The sequence below is a fragment of the Stenella coeruleoalba genome, assembly GCF_951394435.1.
Source record: "Stenella coeruleoalba genome assembly, chromosome: 12".
In the NCBI taxonomy this organism is placed as follows: domain Eukaryota; kingdom Metazoa; phylum Chordata; class Mammalia; order Artiodactyla; family Delphinidae; genus Stenella; species Stenella coeruleoalba.
In genome coordinates this window covers 59,552,588-59,572,152 of record NC_137158.1, presented here as the reverse complement: position 1 = coordinate 59,572,152, position 19,565 = coordinate 59,552,588, and the positions used below count along the sequence as shown (strand labels likewise).

The window sequence follows — 19,565 nt, the reverse complement described above, 5'->3', positions numbered from 1 at the left end:
AAATGGCAGTGGCTGATTTAAAGGAATGAGGTGGAGAAGAACCACTCTCCAACACAGCCTAGCTTTGTATTTATGCCTTCTGTCCATTTTGTGTTCTACCTTTCTTTCTCTTCTTTCTTCTCACTGTATTCTTCTTTAATAAGTTTTTTATTTAAAAATAATTGTCAATTTACAGAAAAGTTGCAAAGATAGTACAGAGAGTTCCCATACACCTGTATTAGCCTGCTAAGGCTGCCACAACAAGATACCACAGACTGGGTGGCATAAACAACATTTATTTTCTCACAGTTCTGTAGGCTAGAAGTCCAAGATCAAGGTGCCATCAGACTTGGTTTCTGGTGAGGCCTCTCTTCCTGGTTTGTAGACAGCCACCTTCTCATTGTATCCTCCATGGTATTTTTGTATTCACCGAGAGAGAGAGAGAGAGAGAGAGAGAGAGAGAGAGAGAGAAGAGATCTGGTGTTTCTTCTTCTTCTAACAAGGACACCAGTCCCATCAGATTAGGGTACCACATTTATGACCTCATTTCACCTTAATGGTCTCCCTAAAGACCCTATCTCCAAATGCAGTCACATTGGGGGTTAGGGCTTCAATGTAAGACTTGAGGGTAGAAGACACAATTCATAATCCACAGTAATTCTTCTCACCAAATTTCCTACTTTTCTTATCCAAAGACTATAGTTCACTGACCCGTGACCCCTCTTTTGGACAGCTGGACAAAGAAAGGATAGGAGAAAAACCTACACACTCCCTTTTAAGGAAATCTTTAAGAAGATTTCCTTTTGGTTGAGCAGTTATGTGCCCAGCTTAAAATCACGATTTTCTTATTAAAGGAAAGGGGAGAGTAAATCTTGTTAGGTAGCCAATGCCTGCCACAATGTCTAATATATTTTGGTGTTTGGTGACTCCTAGTTCCTCTGAAAGCAAGAATGCGTCTGAACCACATGTGTACAGCTGAATTTAAAAACCATTATTTGTAAGAGGAAAGTGAGGGTAGGCAAAAAATTCAAAGATGGTTGAGTTCAGGATAGGCAAAACTAGGAGGTTCGGAGACCCATGAGGAGATAATAATAGGTTGGAAGAGAATAATGTGAAAATTTTCATTTTAAGAGGTTTATGGGGCCCAGGTTCTTGGGGCCAGGGAATTAAAGATGGGGGATGTAATGAAAATTGTTGGACATTACTGAGAGCAGTACATATAAATGCTTCATTATCTGGTTTGCATTAAATGCTGGGACAAGTTTTATATGCTCTGCATTCAAATTCAGTAAGACAGACACTTGATCCCAGAGGAATCTGAATCCAAGGAATTGCTTCTCTGTAATACTTTATTAGCTGTTGAAGCCTGAGACAAAGCCCTCCACTCCTAATTCAATGTCAATTATTCTCCTTAAGTTATCAAAATGGCAGAAGGATAGTTTGCTTTCCCAGTGGCATTAAAAACCTCTTTCTGCTCATTAGGAATCTGCCTTTGTTTCAAGAAGGAGAGATTCTACATCTTGACGTGGGAAGTTCATGGCTCTGGATGGAAGAAAAGGCATCACTGAATAACAAAATATTTCATAAATTTAAATTTAGAAGTATAACCTTCTGAGTAATTTTTTTCCTAGAAATCATGAAGCTCTTGATTGCTGTAAAACAATTTGAGAGCAGTCAGAGCAGAGTAGATCTACCTAAGCACCATTAAATATGCTCGTTTTATTTCCTTTCTGTCCTTTATGCTCTACTTACTATAAACATCTTTAAATTATTCATTACATTTCAGGGAAATCACTCAAAAGGACTGTCTTTGGATTACCACTCATACTAAACTAAGTGGTCCCTCATCTCCCAACTTTGTTTACTGACCATTCAGAAGCCCCTACCACATCCAGCGGCCTCCCTCTCTACCACATGCCTCACCACCAATTTCAACAACTTTCATACCCATGTTGAAATTTTACCACTCAGTTTTCTCAGCTTCTGGACTTTATCAGTAAACTGAGAGTAGTCACAAAGCCAAAGAAATTAATAAAATTAATAAATTAGAAAGCAAACAGAAAAGTAAAATTAATAAATAGAATCAGAGCTTTTTCTTCCAAAAAGACAATGAAAAAGAAAAAAGATAGCTAAGATTAACCAAGGAAAAGAGATAAAACAAAAAAGGAAAAACTATCAATGAGAAAGACAGTAAATCCACAAATAAGGATACATTTGAAAGGTCATAATAAAGTATCATGCGCAGCTTTTTGCCAACAAATTTGAAGATCTAGGTGAAATTGCTGATTTTCTAGAAAAATAAATTTTAAAAACTGATTCAAGAATAAATAGAAAACTAGAATATACTAATAGTCACTGAAAAAAAAATTTTAACTTATCAAAGACCTATTTTTAAAAAATGTGTCCTACTCAAAGAACAGATGGCTCCTGTGTTATTTAAATTTTTGCTGAACATGCAAAGATGGAAACCTTTCCAGTTCATTTTGGAAAACTAGCATGTCTCTTATACTAAATCCGATATAGATAGACAGCACAAGAAGTAAAACATAGATCACTTTCATTTACGAATATGGCACTTTCTTAAACAAGTTTTGGAGAGAATCTCTGTGCCAAACAACCCCAGATTTCTTCCTCTTCCCTCATAAATCCTCTGTTCCCATGCTGGGGTATGATGAAAGGTTAAAAGAAGAGCAGAAAGTGGAATTTGGAACTTCAGGAAAGACAAAGGCAGATGGTAAAATGTAGTTTAAATAAATTCTGAGGTGTTTGCAAATGACTTGCAAATTATCACAGCCAAGCTTTCAAATTTAAAGTGTTTTGTGATTGATTAGCTCACAAAGCAAATACTGATGATTAGCAGTTCATCTAGATTCTAGAGGTTGCAACCGAGAGACCCAGGTCCTTCAGGAACAAATGCTCTCTACTTTAGCTCATGCGCCATTTGCATGTGATGGATTTCTATGTCTGAGTCCCAATCTTGGGATCAGCACATCACAGTAGTCAAGTCAGTGACCATTCCTTAACTTTACCCAAGACAACCTATTTTTTCTGGATCATGTTCAAAAAAAGTGATCCAAGGAGGAGTGGATAGCAATACGAACCCAGAAGTATTTCTTAATAGTTGGCTCAAAAGTGAAATTGTGAAATTCAGGTGGGAAAGCATTAGAAATCAGACACACACACACACACACACACACACACACACACATACACACACACACACTCTCCAACTCATGCCATGGCTAAGATGTCCTGAACAGAAGACACTGTTAGAAGCCCACTAGGTTGCTACAACAACCCCTCCCATATCACATGCTCTCTTGTAATATAACCTGGTCATTCCCCCATCAAAAAGTGGAGTCTAGGGACTTCCCTTATGTTGCAGTCGTTAAGAATCCACCTGCCATTGCAGGGGACACGGGTTCAATCCATGGTCCAGGAAGATCCCACATGCCACAAAGCAACTAAGCCCATGCACCACAACTACTGACCCCGTGCTCTAGAGCCTGCAAGGCACAACTACTGAGTCCACGTGCCACAACTACTGAAGCCCACGAGCCTAGAGCCCATGTTCTGCAACAAGAGAAGCCGCTGCAATGAGAAGCCCGCACACCGCAATGAAGGGTAGGCCCCGCTCACCGCAACTAGAGAAATCCCACATGCAGAAACGAAGACCCAATGCAGCCAAAAATAAATTAATTAAATAAATAAATTAAATAAATTTTTTTTAAAAAGTGGAGTCTATTTACCCTCCCCTTAAATCCGAGCTAACCCCATGACTTATTTCTTTGTAAATTTTTTATTTTTAAATAATTTTTATTTGTAGAAGAGTTGCAAACATAATATGATGGGGTCCTGTGTACCCTTCACCCAGCTTCCCATAACGTTAACATCTTGCATAACCAGGATACATTTCTGTGATATATTTTGATCAATGTAATTCAGTGGTTTGTGTGTAACTTCTTAGACTAGGTTTGGAATGCTCTTTCTCAGAGCCCAATGTCCACTCGATAAAAAACCAGGCAGCTATGTGAGAGACCCGTTTAGAGAAGAACCAAGGCCCCAGCCAAAAATCCCAACTGAGTTCCCGGCTGGCCCCTGGCACCAACAGCCAGCAACATGAGGGAGGCCATTATGGCCCTTCCAGTCATCTCAGCACTCCAGCTGACCCCTCCAGAGTGCAGGAGAACCATCTGGTCAACCCACAGAATTGTGAGACATAATAAATTGTTATTGCTCCAAGCCTCTAAGTTTGGACGTAATTTATTATGCACCAATACATAACTGAAACACCAACTTTAACTAGTTTGACATTTGTACTGAGGACTAAATAAAGCTAATCCAGGCAAGCTGGATCCAAGAAAGAAGAGAAAATGATACAAATAAAAAGTTTGGATAAGCAGTATTCTATCCCTTTAATTCAAGCATGCTAGTCTTTTTTATTATCAGATTAAATATAAAGCCAAGGTGTTTTTAAGTGATAAACCTCAGCTTTGGCGATGGGAGACTCAAAGACCAACCTGACTAGGGGAGAAAAGCTGGTAAGAAGCCTTATAAATTCTGATTTGAATTAAATAATGTACATGTTTACCTATTCAAAAAGTATATTTAAAAAAAGAATCTGCACACATCTGAACTAATTTGGTTAGTCACACATTTCCTCTAAGCTTAGCAATGAAATTAGCAGTTACAAAAATGACAAATAAGTAGGACCATTTGTGAATTTTTTCTCAATTACCTAGATCAGAAACCAGCAAACTTTTTCTGTCAAGAGTCAGATAATTTAGGGCTTCCATGGTGGCGCAGTGGTTGAGAGTCCGCCTGCCAATGCAGAGGACACGGGTTCGTGCCCCGATCCGGGAGGATCCCACATTCCACGGAGCGGCTGGGCCCGTGAGCCATGGCCGCTGAGCCTGCGCATCCGGAGCCTGTGCTCCGCAACGGGAGAGGCCACAGCGGTGAGAGACCCGCGTACGGCAAAAAAAAAAAAAAAAAAAGAGTCAGATAATTTCGGGCTTGCAGGCAAAGAAACAAAATCAACGATACTATATAGAAACATTTAAAAAAAGAGATTTTTTTATTGATAAAAGTCAAGGTATTTTAATAACAATTGAGTAAAATTTTTTGTAGTATGGGTCTATTAATGAGAAGAATAGAATTCTCTTTTGTGGGACATAATAATTTCTTTATTCAGAGTTCAAATGTAAAAACCGTCCTTAGCTCATGGATAGTAAAAAAAAAGGTAGCAGGCCAGATTTCGTGCAGTCTGTAATTTTCCACCCTCTGCCCCTTCGGGCGAAGCAATTTTGCCATGGGTTCTGAGTAGTCCTGCACGTCCTTGCTTGGTATGCCAAGATTGCAAGACCCTGACAGATATTTACTAGGCCTTTTTCAGGATGGTGTTTCTAGGAAACAAACTTGAGGGATGAGGTACATCTCCCCAAGACTAAGAGTAGGCTCACTCTAAAAGTGAAAGATTCCCCGAGATCAGTGTTCTCCTGTAATGCAACTCAGTGCGTCTACAGGTATCCATCAAGGGCTCTTTGTATAGTGCCTGGACTTGGGGGCCATGGGAAACTGATGCAAATGAACATGAAAGTCTATGTACTGCTTTTGCTATGAGTGGTAATATTCTTTATCTCTGACCCCAGAATCGGCGAGCAGGGGTTACTCTTTGTTGCGGTGCTTCTCACTGCAGTGGCTTCTCTTGTTGTGGGGCATAGGCTCTAGGCGGGCGGGCTTCAGGAGCTGTGGCACGCAGGCTCAGCAGTTGTGGCTCGCGGGCTCTAGAGAACAGGCTCATTAGTAGTGGTGCACGGGCTTAGCTGTTCCGCGGCATGTGGGATCTTCCCAGACCAGGGATCGAACCCACGTCCCCTCCATTGCCAGGCGGACTCCTAACGCCTGTGCCACCAGGTAAGTCCCTGTAGGCATATTTTTAAATCATTTATTGTTTCATGATTTAGGTTGGATAATCCAGCAAGTTTAAATCTATTGACCCTGAAGAACTGGCACAACACAGGAAAAAGATGATGTTTTTCTTTGTGTGTAATAATATGTATTATATCTATGGGGTTTTTTTTAGTATGTACACACTGGTGATTGGCATTGGAAATTCTGTACTTCTTTCCATGTTGTAATTATAAGATGGGAATTACTGGGTTAAGAGGTCATGTAACAATATAGTGTAGGGAGCAAGTGTGCTGGCAACTTTGCAAGACTTGAAGAGGAGCTTGAATAAAATTCATCAGTGCCGAAGGACAGGGTGGAGAGGAGAAATAACCTAGCAGTTCTCCAGAAAAGGGGTATAAACGTCAGGCCAAACCATCCCTCCTACATTAGGCTAAGGTAAGGCTGGTCGTGTTCAGCCTGCAAATCCTATCTGATAAAAGAGTCTAAAAATTTTGCTGAAGTAGTGCCTTTCTTTTACAAGTTTTTTCTGTAAATCTTTTTTTGCAAGAAAAAACAACGTTGCAGCCAGGAAAGCTCTGGCAGGAAAACACGTGGGACTGTGACGCCTGGAAATATCTGGAACCTTAGAAAAATACTGCTCCTATTAGGCTGGTATGCTATTAAGGAAGGGAACTAGCAGTTTTTATTTTAAAATGCAGTGTTTTTATTCTAATTTCAAGTGGCAATTTAGAAAAAAACACTACACTTAATATTATTCACTATGGGATAAATTTTTCCAACTTATGAATATTTTGCATTCTTTTACAAAAACTTTATTCTTTGGGGGAGAAGAGATACATATTCATTGTGTGTAGTAAATTCAATTATAGAAAAGTACAAAGAAAAAAGCAAAAATCATGAAAATGCTATCACTTAGAGAGAGATTATTATGGATAATACTTGATACCTGCACTACTTCCAAGTATCTCTCTAGGGGTTAGTGTGTGTGTGTGTGTGTGTGTGTGTGTGTCTGTGTGTGTGTGTGTGTGTCTGTGTGTGTATACATATGTCTTCTAAGTATATATACATATATATGCAATTTTGTATGGTATGTGATATGGGCATCTTTCTGTGTCAATAAATTTGAATGCACACCCTTATTTACTCAAAAAACATGCCTAAAGAATAATATGAAGATGCAACTTTAGAGAAAAAGAAATCCTTAAAATAAATTCTTTAAAACGATTTTTAGAAATTACTAACAGAAATTGTTCTCATGTCTACATGTATGCATACATATATATATACATATATATATTTGTTTGGCGATTTGGTTTTTTTAATTGTGCTTTTTTATTTTTCAAAATATTTTTGTATTTAAATTCAAAAAGTTCAAGCCTCATCTGATGCTGACCTCTAACCCCCTGGTTTCCCTTCCTGAAGGCAAAAAAAGTCATCACTTACTTACCTGTGTATCCTTTTAGAGATAGTTTACAAAAGTTGAGCAAATTCATATATTGCAAAAATATAAATTTATGCAAACACAAATACATATAAATTCCAAAATATTATTTTTCTCCTTTTACATAATTGATAGCACATTATATATACTGCTCTGTACCTATTTTAAACAATATATCTTTGATATTATTTTTTCTCTTTCTAGATGATTTTTTCCATTTTTTTTAATACTTCCATGGTATTACATTATATAGTACACCCTAAGTTATTTAACTAGTTTTATGTACCTAGACATATAGATTGTTTCCAATCTTTTGCTATGGCAAACAAAACTGAAAGTAATAAACTTGTGAAAATATAATTTCAATGAGTATAATTATATTTGTAAGCTCAATTCCCATAAATGGAATTGCTAGAACCGTATGACCCAGCAATCCCACTACTGGGCATATACCCTGAGAAAACCATAATTCAAAAAGAGACATGTAACCCAACGTTCATTGCAGCATTATTTACAATAGTTAGGACATGGAAGCAACATAAATGTCCATCGACAGATGAATGGATAAAGAAGATGTGGTACATATATTCAAAGGAATATTACTCAGCCATAAAAAGGAATGGAATTGGGTCATTTGTAGAGACGTGGATGGACCTAGAGTCTGTCATGCAGAGTGAAGTAAGTCAGAAAGAGAAAAACAAATATTGAATATTAACACATATATATGGAATCTAGAAAAATGGTACTGATGAACTTATTTGCAGGGCAGGAAAAGAGATGCAGACGTAGAAAACAGACTTGTCGACACAGGGGGGAAAGGGAGAGTGGGACAAATTGAGAGAGTAGCATTGACATATATACACTATTACATGTAAAATAGATAGCTAGTGTATCTAGCTAGTGAACCTGCTGTATAGCACAGGGAGCTCAGCTTTGTGCTCTATGGTGACCTAGATGGGTGGGATGGGAGTGGGGGAGGTCCAAGAGGGAGGGGATATATGTATACATATAGCTGATTCACTTTGTTATACAGCAGAAACTAACACGACATTGTAAAGCAATTATACTCCAATAAAAAATGATGGTGCCACATGACCCTTCATAAAAGTTGTACCAATTAAATAACCATCAGTAACATATGATAATGTCATTTCTCCACACCTGCCAGAATAGTGTTATCAAATAGTTTCATCTTTGCAATCTGATGGAAGAAAAATAGTGTAAAGTAGTGTAATTTTCGTTTTCATTTATCTTATTATGAGTGAAGATAAGCCTCTTTTATATTTAAGATCTATTTTTATTTCCTTTCCTGTGAATTGTCTGTTTGTGGCATTTGCTTATTTTTCTATTCAATTGTTATTTTCTTATTGATTTGAAGAACTTCTTGTTTATTAGGAAAAGTAGCCCTTTGTGATATGAATGATAAACATACTGGTTTTTAAACAATAAAAGAAAAAGTATAAAAAATGTTCAATCAAACAAGGTATGCAAAGATTGGTGTGGGTTCATTTTGTGGCTCAGCAGTACAAATGAAATATTTATTGGAATTTAAGGATTAAAGTTGTGTTACTCTAGTCTCACTCTACTCATATGCAAACTACTTTAAGCAAAAAAAGAAAAAAAAAAGCTATTTTATGTAAGAATTCCAGAGGTGGGCAGCTTCAGAAGCAATTCATTCTCATCAGCACCCAGGTTCCTTCTGTCTATCTAATATTCTTCTCCATACATCATAATAAAGCTCGTTCCTTTTGCAGTTGTGAGGTGGCCACCAGTAGCAATCACATTTAACTTTATGGAAATATATTTAACAACTTAGAGGAAACTGATAAATTTCTTGGAAAACACAACTTACTGAAACTGACACAAGAATATATAGAAAATCTAAAGAGTTGTCTATTGTTTTTAAAAAGTGAATATGCAGGGCTTCCCTGGTGGCGCAGTGGTTGAGAGTCCGCCTGCTGATGCAGGGGACACGGGTTCGTGCCCTGGTCCGGGAAGATCCCACATGCCGCGGAGAGGCTGGGCCCGTGAGCCATGGCCGCTGAGCCTGCGCATCCAGAACTTGTGCTCCGCAACGGGAGAGGCCACAACAGTGAGAGGCCCGCGTACCGCAAAAAAAAAAATATATATATATATATTTTAATTTTTTAATCTATTACTGCATTACCTGAGTAAAAACCATGTGGCAAAATTAGCTGAATCATACAGATTTATATTCCATGGAAAAGGAGGCCAGATCAGCATTAGAATCTTTGTACATGAAAATTTTTTACTGATTTTTTTTTTTTACAATTTTGAGCACACTAGATCAGCAATACTCCTTTCTCTTACTTCATTTTTCAAAGGGGAAAGAAACCCCGTTTTTCCCTCCAAAGACTACTTACTAAAAATCTCATGGACCAGTTTAGAAAAGAGGCTAATGTTCATGAACAGCTCTTTGCACAATTTCTTCATTGTACAGTGTACAATGATGTAATTCTAGGAAATAAAAGATAAAAGACCTTGGTGTTTTGAAAATGGCCACACCTAGTTTGTCTTAATGCTGAAATGATGTTATTTATTCATATGAATGAATCATCATTGCAGAGCTTCTGCTATTCTCTGCCCATGTTCATTTCTTGTTGTTAATTTCTAGTGTCTGAAAATTAGGTAATAAATCAAAAATAACTAGAGGCCCTCCTACCAGGAACCCTTTTTGTTTTTAAATGGTAGCAAAATACTGACACCCCAGTCACTTAGCTGCAATAGCATAAGGAGAAAACACATCCACTCGCCCATGTCACACTCCCCCTGAATTGTTTCCCACTGTGACACAGCTCAGCCTGCCAAGGTTCAGGACTATGAAACTCATTTCACATTTCATTCCTCCCCTCTGTTCAGCACTCCCTTCAGATTCCTGAAAGCAAGAAACCTGCCACAACTGATCCCATTCTAAACATATTTTTTCAAGCAAGTAGACTCTATATTTAGAGAGCATTTGAAAATTGAAATCATCACCCTAAATCACAGATAGCTTTTCCTCTCAGGCCCCCTTAACTATGGTAGGTTATTTTCAAGAGCAGCACAAAGCCTGTAAGACAAAACAAAGAGGACATGGTATTTGGAGTGGAAAGAGGAGATTAACAAGGAGATAGAACGAACCAATGAAATGTAAAAGGTAGGGCGATCCGGCAACTAAATCAGTGGCAGATCAAGCAAATCTCCCTCCAGACCCACATTATAGGACACAACTGAGTGAGATCAAAACCCCCTGAATTTAGGGGATGGCAACTTTGCAGTATTATCTTGCCTTTAGCACACATCAAGCATTGTGCATTCTTCAGGGCATTTCACTGGAACCAAACAGGATTCTATTCCTAAGGATATTTTACAGTAGCCACTGAAAAGAGCTGGTGATTGTTTGTATATCAGTGAGCTCACTCTGAATTCTTAGAGTCCTGACTCTCTATCATCTTATTTAGATAGAAAAAACATTTAGAGAGAAATACAGTATGTGCTTCTTTACCTGGAATTAAAATACCCAGAAAAGCAAAATAAGTTGAGTGGCAAAAACAACGATAACTGATTATTTACAATGATTACCAAAGGTACTAGTGAGAATTTAAAATGCTTTCTGATCATTGAAAAATTAAATTATGAGCACTATAATTTTAGTGTGAAGAGTTGATTTATTATATTTAGATTCTCTGAAATTGGCCATTCATTTATTCAGTCAACAAATATTTATTCAACATCTACCAATTCTTGTTTCAATGAGGGGCAATGGACAGAATCACCCAAAAAGTGGAATCAAGATTAAGAACCCTGTAGGAGTTAACCAGATAGAGTAAGACAACAGAAGGAATTTGGTCTGCAAGTCCGACTGAATGAAGCAGGTTGCAGACCTTCTCGCATCTTTTCTTAGCACACTATTCTCAGAAATGTCTTCCCTAGATTGCTGTCTTGTCCCATTCATTTTGAATGACTTCCTAGCCACCTACACCTGATAAAATCCAAACCTTTCTTTAATGTGCACTTCACTTACAGAAGATACTCATTCTATATTTGTTGAATTGAGTATATAAGAACATAAAATATTCTTCATAGCACATTTATCAGTTAGAAAAATTCAAAAAATCATTCACGTAAGACCAGGACATTTCACCTCTGAGTTCATTTCGAGAGATGGCATCTGTGGCTCATTAGCAAATAAAGTACAGAAATTTTCTTATACAGGATTTCATCGAGTAGAATGATCTTTCGAGGTCATTTTACCAAATAGAAAGACCTTTCAAAGTCATGACCAGATTGTGAGAAAACGCCATGCAATATACCTAGAATTAATCAGATATTGTTTTAATATCTATGCGTTCATAACATACAGGAAGTATTTGAAAAGAATGCACATCAAAGTCAAAGACCTTTCGAGTTAAATGGAAAAGACCTTTAATTATTCTAATAGCTTTGTGGCAGGTTTAAAGTGTGGTCACATATTTGTTGACACGTCTGCCATAGAAAGGGGTGTCTATGTCCCCTTTCCTTGAATATGGATGGGGCTTGTGACTCTTCAACTAGTCAAGTCTCATGGCAGGTGAACTCCATGTGACTTCTGAGGTTAGATCACAAAAGCTCGGGCAGCTTCCACCTTGCTTACAAGAACACTTGCTTTTAGTGCCCTTAGAGTCTACGTAAGAAGTCTGCCTACCCTAAGGTCACATGCTAGAGACACCACATGTAAGCACTTCAATTGACAGTCCCAACTAAGCCCAGCCTTCCAGCCATTCTCCTAAAGTATGAGACATGGGAATAAAACCTCTCTGGACTTTTCAGACCATTTTATTAGATTTCACAGTTTTATAGGTCATGAATGCTGTAAGGTTCAGCTGGATAATCTTTCTCTTCCACGTGGTGTTAATGGAGGTCACTTGATGGAACAGAAGAATGAACCAGCTGATTCCTGCCAAATTTCTGACCCACAAAATTGTGAAATATAATAAAATAGAGGGTTTTTTTAAAGCCACTAAGTTTTGAAGTAGTTTATTATGTAGAAATATGTAGCTGGTACAAGATCCCTCAGCCAGAACCCCCTGAAAGAAAAAAAAAGGATATAAGAGAATAATTTATGTACTGCTGAAAGGGAGCCTCATACTCTGTGAGTAGATAAAAGAATTGGGTAATATACAACCTAGTCACAGGAATAGGGACCATGAGTGCCATCAGGCCACCCTATTTAGAGGATCTTAAGATAACAGGTCAAAAAATGGCCCATCAATGTCATCCACAAGAATCCAATCAGTGTCTCAGCTGAAATCCTCCACTCTTACAGAATTTCAACCAGCAGAGAAGATATCCTTCAAAACTGTTTGCAAAGGGAATTTGTTTAAAAAACTGTTTAGCTCAGGGAATGTTGTTCTAATGACGCATTTTGCTCTATTCTCTTTGGCTTAGAAAGCCAGAGATAACCACTCTCGGGTTCGCTGGCCCTTGCTACTTCCAGATGCAGAGATTCATGTTGCCTGGGCAACAGAGGTGAAAGCTTTCCCTCACCCACCTGAGCAATAGATGATCCTTATCTTACCAGCCTCCCTTCCCCATGTGTATCTTAAATATTAATTTCCTTATAACTCTTTTGACTTTATGTGAACCACTCTCAGCATGGTGGACCTACCATATTGTCTGATCAGGTCCCTTTCCTGTTCCTGGAAAATCACCCAAACCCCATTGTGTGTCTATACAAGGATTAGCCTCTTCTTATTCCAGTTACCTTGGCCCCAACTGACTGGCTCAGGGATAACACTTAATCTCCAGTTGGGCCATTAGAGTCATTTTCCAGTTTTCTAACTGGACTTGAGGGGAAAAAATCCAGTAATCCTTGTTATGGGTTGAATTGTGCTAAGGGTATTTCTTTGATTTTCTCAAATTTGTGAATTTTCCAGTTTTCCTTCTGTTATTGATTTCTAGTTTTATTCCATTGTGATCAGAGAAGATACTTTGGATGATTTCAAACTTAAAAATATTTACTGAGACTTGTTTTGTATTCTAACATATGGTCTATCTTAGAAAATGTTCCAAAGGCACTTGAGAAAAAATGTGTATTCTGCTTGCTTGGGTGGAGCGTTATATATATGTCTCTCAGGGCAAGTTTGTTTATAGTGCTGTTCAAATCTTCAGTTTCCTTATTGATCTTCTGTTTAGTTGTTCAGTCCATTATAGAAAGTAGGATATGGAAGCACTCACCTTTTTTTTTTTTTTTTTTTTTTGGGCTGCATTGGGTCTTCGTTGCTGCGCTCGGGCTTTTCTCTAGTTTCGGCAAGCTGGGGTTACTCTTTGCTGTCGTGGGCGGGCTTCTCAGTGGCTTCTCTTGTTGCAGAGAAGGGGCTCTAGGCACGTGGGCTTCAGTAGTTGTGTCACGCAGGCTTAGTTGCTCCGCAGCATGTGGGATCTTCCCAGACCAGGGCTCGAACCCATGTCCCCTGCATTGACAGGCGGATTCTTAACCACTGCGCCACCAGGGAAGTCCATACTCAGCTATTATTGTAGCTATTATTGTATTTCTCCCTTTAATTCTGTCAATTTTTGCTTCATATATTTTGGGGCTCTGTTGTCAGGTATGTATAATACATTTATAATTGTTATATCTGTTTCATAATGAAGCCTCTCTATACTCATTCAAAAACTTAAAGAGATGCCCAGGAAATCTAGTAATAGATTGCGTAGCTCTATTCTTGCAGTTCAACATTTAACATAATATTTGGGGTATATTTAGTAGTTGCCCTAATGTGCAAGGTCTAGAAGCTTTTGTATAGTTAATTAATTTACATAAAGGAATTTTTTTACACAGGAAAAGAAAAAGATTAAGACAATGAAATGGATTTCTAATCAAATCTGAAATGAAAATCAGTTATAGAAATGCCTACAGAACTTCCTCTTCTGTGAAAATGTTATACTATGCAATTTATACATATACAAAAGATTTTATATATATACAAAAGATTCTTTGTAAGGCACCACTCACAGTAGATGAAATTTATGTATGTAAATGCCTGTCATGATGTCCTTAGTAATTTTGTAATCCAAAAAATGAATCTTCTATAAAGTATTTTTTAAAGTGCATTTTCTAGTTCTCTATTATGAAAAAGTAATTTGCTCTAGTTCTAGATAGTGAAAAATAAAGAAACAACTGCTCTGCTCTGTTCCTTTGCTGCTTCTTTATAGTGTCCTCCTGTGTAATTGATCCCAGTGCCCAGATGTTAAGGCTGCTATTTCTTCAAAACTTTAAAGGATGTGGAAGATTAGTTGTCTGTGCTTTTGATTCCTGTCAGAAAATTTCAATAGGTGGGTTAAGAAGCCTGAATGAGTCAGAGAATCTTTAAATAAGAAGACAAGTAAAGTTAGAAGCTATAAAGCAGCTTTTAAAAAAAAAAAGGTAAATATAAAAATTAAAAGTCCCATTTGATGTTAAATTATGGACCATATTCTGGTGCTGCAAAGGTGGGAATAATTCCCAGGCTCACAAAGGGCATAGATGATTCATTAAGATACAATGATGTGACATACTTTTCCTTACAATCTGCTCAGTCTTTAATTCCTCCATTTGGAAATGCACTGTCCCCTCCCTGGAACAGTAATGAAACAAGAGAGGCTAGATATAGTGAGTAGCCTAATTCTTCCCTTGTCTGTCACCACCTCTCCCAACACACACGCACACACACACACACACACACACACACACGTCATTTCTAATTAACCCTCATGGGAGTGAGAAATTGCTCCAGAAACGGGCTGGGTCTGGGCCAGTGTTTCCATCACCAGATTTGGGGCTGGGGAAGGACGTGAGAGGGGGCTGCCCTGCAAAGGAACAAGTGGGTCGATCTGAGGAGAGGACAGGTGGCCTGAATCCTCCAGGGCCCTGCTGAGCTACAGCTGACACATGCTGCCAAAAAAGCAGGTAGATATAGAGATCAAGATCAGAGAGACCCCGGCTGACATGTTCTGATGGGGAAAAGGAGAGCTGGGGACTGGCCAAGCCTATGTAGGCAACATGGACATTTATATAACACATTACAGTTTATGAGCGCTTTCATCTTCAATATGCCATTTGATTTTAAGCAACTGAATTATGTAAGAGGCAGATAATATTCTTATTCCCGGATAATATAAGTATCCCCATTTATTCTCATAAATGAAGAAATTGAGGCTTGCCAGATATCACAATTTTAGTGAGGACAGAGCTATAACTCAAACCTACATCAGTTCATGCCTCTTAAGCTTGCGTTGTTTGGAATATCAGCCCCCAATAGACCTAATAGGTTAGCTGCACATCAAAACACAACGCAATAAATTCAAGTCTTCCAGTATGGCTGGAGCTGAGTTTGTGAAGCAGGCGGATGGTAAGCGGTTTGGCCGGGCTCATGAGCTGTTTTCAAGAACTTATAATTTATTCTAAAGGCAGTGGGGGCTTCCCTGGTGGCACGGTGGTTAAGAATCCTCCTGTCAATGCAGGGGACACGGGTTCAAGCCCTGGTCCAGGAAGATCCCACATGCCGGGGAGCAACTAAGCCCGTGCACCACAACTACTGAGCCTGAGCTCTAGAGCCTGTGAGCCACAACTACTGCGCCCGTGTACCACAACTACTGAAGCCCTCACGCCTAGAGCCCATGCTCTGCAACAAGAGAAGCCACTGCAATGAGAAGCCCACACGCAGCAACAAACACCCAACACAGCCAAAAAATAAATAAATAAATTTTAAAAAATAATAAAATCTGTGAACTTAAAAAAAAGAAAAAGGCAATGGGAAGGATGTATTCAAGGTTGTATTTCAAAACAGGGATCAGCAATCTATGCATCAGAAGCCAAACCTGGTCCACTGCCTGTTTCATAACTAGTTTTATTAAACCACATTTGTGCCTATTTATTTTCATATCGTCTATGGCTGATGTCGTGCTACAAAGGTAGATTTGAATAGTTCCAACAGAAATCATAGGGCTCTCTCTAAGATAATTACTATTGGCCCTTAACAGAAAACGTTGGCTGACTGTTTCAGAGATCTCTGACTGTGATGTTGATTAGAGGGAACAAAGATGAGACACAGTAGCCCAGCCAGAAGTCTACTTCAAAAGTTTAGTGAAAGGGCTTCCCTGGTGGCGCAGTGGTTGAGAGTCCGCCTGCCGATGCAGGGGACGCGGGTTCGTGCCCCGGTCCGGGAAGATCCCACATGCCGCGGAGCGTCTGGGCCAGTGAGGCATGGGCGCTGAGCCTGCGCGTCCGGAGCCTATGCTCCGCAACAGGAGAGGCCACAACAGTGAGGCCTGTGTACTGCGGAAAAAAAAAAAGTTTAGTGAAAGATGACAAGAATCTGAAGTAGGTTTGGGGCAATGGCAATGATCTCAAAGATCTGATGTGAGAATTCTAAAGGACTTGGAGCCTGGATATGTAATTTGAGGAGCTGGAAAGATAAGAATGATTCCAATTACACTATTGGATTTTTTTTAAGACAGTAATTGATGGCGCAGGATTAGATTCTTCACCCAGAAAGAGCATAAAGAGTGAGAGAAAAGGTCCCAGGCAGAACCTCAAAGAATGTAGATGTATAAACACTGGGCAAACAGAGAGACGCATCTGAGAAAATTAAGGAGTTCCCAGACAGGTGAGAGGATAGCCGAGGGTCAGTAGTGTCAAACACGCCACTGGATGGAGGTGAGGACCCAAAACTTGCCATTGGATTTGTCTAGAAGGAGCAGTTGCTATGGAAAGGCAAGAGGCATACCCCAGACTTTGGTGGGCAGAGAAATGGCAGAGAGGTGAGGAAGTGGGGAGAGAAATAGACACAACATTTACAAATGCTTGATTTGGAAGGGAAAGGTGGTGATAGACAAGCAGCTGCGGGGAAACCTAAGACTGAGCAACAGTTTCATTTTTTTGTTCTTTGTCTTTTACTAAAGGAACTCTGTGAGCAAGTTCAGATAATGAGGATGAGCCTGTAAAGAGAGAAACTGAAGATACAGGGGTCAGTGAGGCTGACTGATGGAGGATGGCTGCCACAGAGGCAGGAGGGAAAAATCCAGAGCAAGGAGAAAACAAGATCATTTATTGCAAGTGAAGAAGGATGCCACAGAATAGGTGGTTTGAGAAGTCATTATAGACGATGGCAAAGAGAAAAATAACTAGGGCAGCCCAGAATTGCCAGGCAGAACTAAAGGTCCAACTGAAGATCCATGAGTTGCGTGATTTTCTCCACCAGTGTGAACAGTTTAAGTAGAAAACTAAACACAACATCTCAGGAGTGAGGAGTTGCAATAACTCAATAGTTCAGCTGAGAGAAGTGGTATCTAAAGTCTTTGGTATAAAGGATACATTCTTATCCTTCCGGCTCTGTGAATATTTTTCACTTCTTGAATCAAAGTAGAGTCCCAAAGACTACAATTGTGGACCACAGCAACTTAGCCTCTCATAGAAGTGTCTTCACCCAGTTTCAATTAAATTTTCTGGCCTTTCCAAGCTATCCAGAGAGAGGTCCATATGGTGTTGTTCTGGGTTCCTGTTGTAACTTAAAGGGAAATTTTCACAATGTCGGGAGCCCTTGATGTCCTGCAAATAAAGGAGGAATTCACTTAGGTGGCACCAACCTTGACTTCCAAAGGGAACAGTACATCTGCAAAAGGAAAAAAATGAGAGCATCTATATTACAAATCTGAAGAGACCCTGGGAGAAGCTTCTGCTGACAGCTCGTGCCGCTGTTGCCCATTGAAACCGGCTAACGTCAGTGTCATATCCTCCAGGAATACCAGCCCGCAGACTGTGCTGAAGTTTGCTGCTGCCACTGCTACTACTCCTATTGCTGGCTGCTTCACTCCTGGAACCTTCACCAACCAGATCCCAGCAGGCTTCCGGGAGCCAAGATTTCCGGTGGTTACTGATCCCAGGGCTGCCCACCAGCCTCTCACGCAGGCACTGATGTTGACCCGCCTACAGTTGCTCTGTGTAACATGGACTCTCCTCCATGCTATGCAAACGTTGCCACCCAGCACAACAACAGGGAGGGGTGGTGGATCGCAGCCAGGGAAGCTCTATACATGCGTGGCGTCACCTCCCGTGAACACTCGTGGGAGGTCATGCCTGATCTCTACTTCTACAGAGATCCTGAAGAGATTGCAATAGAATAGTAAGCCACTGATTAAAAGGCTGTGACCAAGGAGGAATTTCAGGGCCAATGGACTGCCTCAGCTCCCTAATTTACTGCTACACAACCTAAGGTTGCACACTGGTCTGAAGGTGTGCATGTGCCCCCGGTGCCTATCCAGCACTTCCCTGCTGACGCCAGCCACTGAAGACTGGTCTGCTGTTCTTACTGCTCAGGCCACTGGGTAGGTAGGAACAACCACTGAATGGTCTTAAGCTCTTCTTCCACAGACTCTTAAACAGGAAATGAAAATAAGGTTGACAAAAAATAAAGTTTCCAAAAAGAAATTTCTGATTTCTTCTAATCTATCGATTGAAGCCCAACTTCACTGGAAGTTGTAGTAAAGACCCTACGTTGATCCTAAGCTGTGTTAAACCCAAAATTCAAGTGAGTCTGAGGATGTCTGAGACTCTAGCCTGATGGGGGAGACTCTAAAATTACCTTTATATGAGGGTGAGAGGAGCAAGATGGGAAACACATCTTAAGTGACAAGAGAATCAATGTATTGACGTCTTCAATGTTGATACAACCAAAGCTCGCCAATTAGTATTTCACCAAACTCACTGTGAGGCAATGAACACAAGGTATCAGCGTCATTGGTATGAAGAGTTACAATCTGAGGGCTTGCTTATTTGGAGGCAAGCATTGTTCCAGGTCCTTGTCCTACGTTGTCTCATTTAATGCAGCAAACTTCTGAAGGGGTATTACTATTGTTTCTCTTTAATAGCTGAAGAAACAGGTTGAGTTGCTAAGTGACTTTCCTGAGATCACGCAGCCGGTTATTAGTAGCACCAAGCTCCACACTGGTGAAGCCATAAATATCCTAGACACCTCTCTAATGACAGGAGTATCATCAGCGCACAAAGTCAGGTATACAAGAAACTTCTGAAAATTTCTTTTACTCAGTTTAATTTCTAACTGAAGCCTCATCTTGAAACTTCTACTACTTTTAACCTGGGCCATTTCAAGATTTCACCACTCTTATTCTACTCTGAGTTAATGGCGATGTTTGGGAGCTGATGTGGTAGCAAGGCATTGGGTGCACCCTGAATCTTAGCAATCTGCCCACAGTA

At 39.6% G+C, this 19,565-nt stretch overlaps 1 pseudogene across 1 annotated transcript; it reads left to right on the top strand.

Annotated features, from left to right (window-relative positions):
* The first annotated feature begins 17,879 nt into the window (after positions 1–17,879).
* LOC307195466 (small ribosomal subunit protein uS2-like) lies at positions 17,880–18,707 on the top strand (annotated as a pseudogene). The gene has a single exon. The product of its transcript is annotated as a small ribosomal subunit protein uS2-like (transcript).
* Positions 18,708–19,565: the final 858 nt, after the last annotated feature.